This window comes from Rattus norvegicus, chromosome 19, assembly GCF_036323735.1.
Source record: "Rattus norvegicus strain BN/NHsdMcwi chromosome 19, GRCr8, whole genome shotgun sequence".
NCBI classification, from domain to species: Eukaryota; Metazoa; Chordata; class Mammalia; order Rodentia; family Muridae; genus Rattus; species Rattus norvegicus.
The window spans coordinates 56,285,866-56,289,575 of NC_086037.1; the positions used below are offsets into that span (position 1 = coordinate 56,285,866).

Below are 3,710 nucleotides of genomic sequence, written 5' to 3' on the forward strand. Positions count from 1 at the left end.
GCATCCAGGCAAGGTGTGATCCACTCTCCCCAGTGTTTCAGCCAGCCAGGAGTAGGGCCAATGCTCCCATCTCAAGCCCTCAGGGCCATCTCTCCCACACCACCCCAGCAAGGGGTTGGGGCCAGGACTCCCCCACCTATGTGACCAGGACCAACTCTAATATGTTCCCCGGGCAAGGGGTGGGGCCAGTTCTGGGCAACCCTTAGACATCAACATGGCCCTAGGCAACAGCCTCAGCCAGGGACATCCACGTGGCTATTGGTGGTAACACGGCCCATGGACATGGCACACACACCCACTGCTGCAGGGCCTAAACCTAGACATGGCCCTTGGTGGTAGCATGAGCTGGATATCACGGTGGCCTTGGGTGGCAGAACAGGCTACTCACACCAGGCTGGTCCTTAACAACCTTCGGCTTTCTAGTTCTGCCTCTCTTCATAGTACAAAAACCTTTCCGCGGGGCTGGGGATTTAGCTCAGTGGTAGAGCACTTACCTAGGAAGCACAAGGCCCTGGGTTCGGTCCCCAGCTCCGAAAAAAAGAACCAAAAAAAAAAAAAAAAAAAAAAAAAAAACCTTTCCGCTTGTTTTTCTCTCCCATCTCTCCACAACATACTTACTCCTTGTAGTGGTGCTCGCCAGCCTTCTGGATGTGCTCCATTCTTCCTGCCCACAAGGATCTCTGGGTGGAGAGCATCTTTAGGGTAATTAAAAAGCTCATAGATTCTGCTAGCTCTTTTGAGCATCAGCTGCCAAGACGCCGTAGTATTTGTCTGTCCAGGAATATCCTTCTGTAGCACTTTAAAAAGCAAGAAAGAGGCCTGGAGAGATGGCTCAGCAGTTAAGAGCACTGACTCAGAGGTCCTGAGTTCAATTTCCAGCAACCACATGGTGGCTCACGGTCATGGTGGCTCATGTGATCTTTCGGTGTGTCTGAAGACAGTTACAATGTACTCGCATACATAAAATAAATAAACAAATCTAAAAAGCAAAAACAAAAAAGGAAAAAACAAGAACCAAGTTGAGAACACTCAAGTTGACATCCACAATGCATCATTGAGTATACTGCTTTCTCTCTTTTTCCAGTTCTCCTTGGTCTGTAACAAGAACGCCCCTCACTCAACGTCAGTTGCACCTTGCCACAAGCTTCTCACAGAAAGTACAAGGCCCGCCTTCACTGTCCACATCAATGAGTTTCTGACAGCAGTGGCTGGGAAGGAGAAATTCAGCTTCACCTTGGCTCAACCAACCATCTACAAGGTGCCACCTAGGAAGAGCTGCTTCGAATATTAAACAATGGGTATGAGCGACCCTCCATCCATCCAGCTCTCCTCAGAAGTCAAAGGCCACCATTTACGTCATCACTTATGCTGCTTGTGGTTTCCGGCTATACAGGTTGCTAATTGTCAGGCAGAGATCAAGCAGAACAAGAAATGGCTGTTGGGACTTCTATGCACGTTTTTGCAGTGTGATTTAAATAGTTCTCCCAAAGGCTAGACTCTGCATTACCCTTGCCTTTAAATCTCCAGTAGCTTGTGGGACTGACTGCCATTCAGAACTGTAGTTAGGAATTAAGCATCTCAATTTCTACAGTATCTGGCGGTGGCATTTTTAAGACCGAGGTTGCTTCTTATTTGCTTCAGGAGAGGGGTGGTGGAAGCAAGAGAGATTGCTGTAGTGCTTGCTACACATCCATAAACACTGAGGTTTCATAGACACCCCACTGGTTTGACCGCCCAGTAAGGCTGACTTTAGAACGGGATGGGGAAATAACCATTTTACGGTTCTTCAGAGCTGAGCAAAAATTACCTATGACACATACAAATGCAGACTCTTAGTCTAGTTCTTTAAGATGCAACCTTAAAACTACTGGGGTGTGCCCTGGAAAACTACAGGTATTCCGGAAATATTTTCCCCTTTATTATTCAATGAAAAAACTATTTAAAAAAATAAGCTAGTCCCCAGCTCCGAAAAAAAAGAAAAAAAAAAAAAAAAGCTAGGTCTAGTGGCATAGCCTTTAAGCCCAGCACTTCAGAGGCAGAGGCAGGTTTGAGGCCAGCCTGGTCTCCAAAGTGAGTTTCAGGACAGCCAGAACTATATGGTGAGTCTCTGTTTCAACAAAACAAAACAAACAAAAAACCAAAAATCATTAGAATCAACGTTTTTTTTTTTTTTTTAGAATTCTAGAAGTTAACCAGTTGACGTGATCCAGGAAACACTTATTCAAGAAAAGTCACCAAATCTTGGTAACAAAAACTGCCATCATGATCTCCCCCTAATTTTTATTTTTATGTGTATGCATGAGTGTGGGTTCACACCTCAAGGCTCCAAACAAGGGAAAAATGAGGGTAAGGCCAAATTCTCAACTACCATGCTGGTTGCCATACTATGTGCACAGGCCCTCTGACAAAGAGATATTCCTTGTAGCCATTTAATCTCGAGTTGGCTACTCCACAAACCAGACCAATGCAGCCAGGGAATGCAGACGTTAATAGAATTAGCCCATAAGTGTCACTAAGCCAAGTTACCACAAACAGCAGCAACAAAATCTGGGGGCGGAGGAAGATGGATAAGGATCTTCTAAGTGCCATATTTCTTAAAACGTCCACCCACAATGGCCAAATATTACCTAATATTCATGAGACACACCATCAAACTTTTGATTAAAAATTTTGAGCTAGGTCTGCTCCTAAAGGCATCGCAGGTGTGGCTTCTGTATCGTATTTCCGTCAGTAGGTGGCAGAGAGGAGAAAGGCTAGGTCTCTGCTCAGTGTTCTGACCTGTGAACATCTGAATGACATTCCCTGAAAAACGTGAGCCTGAGGTGACCTCCAGTCCAGTGCTGTGCGGGCTGGAGGGTGCACTCCATGCTTGAGGTGACCCCTGCCCAGTCTATAATGCATGGATGAGTCATAACACTGCTGAGACCACTTCTGAGAAGACCTAGATGCTCAGAGCCCTGGGCACTGCTAAGAGGAGCAAGTAAGTGGTGGAGAAATGGAAGAGAAAGAGAAACAGAAGGATGTGGGCACCACGAAGAGGCACAGAGCAGGAGACTCAGGGTAGTGAGGAACAGTCTGAGTAGCAGGGGATGCCACCTGGAAATGGCGGGGTCCTGGCCTGTGCTGCCACTGGGGTGGGGGGAGTGTCGCATCTGGGTCCATGGCCCTGCAGCAACAGGGGTCTGTTACTACCAAAGGCCAGGGGGACATCCTTGGCCTGGGTTTCTGATCTTGGATATGTTGATGTCTGAGTAATGTGCAGAACTTGCCTCACCCCTTGCCTGGGCATCATGAGAGATCTGGCCACAGGGACATGAGAACAGGAGAGCTGACCTCACCCCTAGCCAGCTGCAGCACTCGGGAGAGCAGGCCCTGCACCTTGCCTGGGCAATACAGTAGAGGTGACTCTGGAAGCAGAGGAGAGGGCAAGCCAGCCTCTAGGGTAGAATGTGGGAGAACTGGCCCAGACACTTGTCTCCCCTGAGGTGACACAGATGAGGAGAGAATTAACTTCTGAAGGTTATCCTCTGGCTATCAGTCACACCCCTATGTGTGATGTGTAATGTGTGTGGGGTCATGCACACAGATACCTAGAGATACATACACACATGTGTACATGCACACACACATGCACATGCACACACACCCATGCATGTACACACATATATACACACATATACATGTGTGCACACACACTCTCTCTTACTCTG

The 3,710-nt window shown here is 47.4% G+C and overlaps 1 non-coding gene across 1 annotated transcript; it reads left to right on the top strand.

The window, feature by feature from the left end:
* Window positions 1-2,680: 2,680 nt before the first annotated feature.
* LOC120098689 (small nucleolar RNA SNORA17) lies at window positions 2,681-2,810 on the top strand. The gene has a single exon (XR_005497111.1). It is a non-coding gene; the product is annotated as a small nucleolar RNA SNORA17 (small nucleolar RNA).
* The last annotated feature ends 900 nt before the right edge of the window (window positions 2,811-3,710 follow it).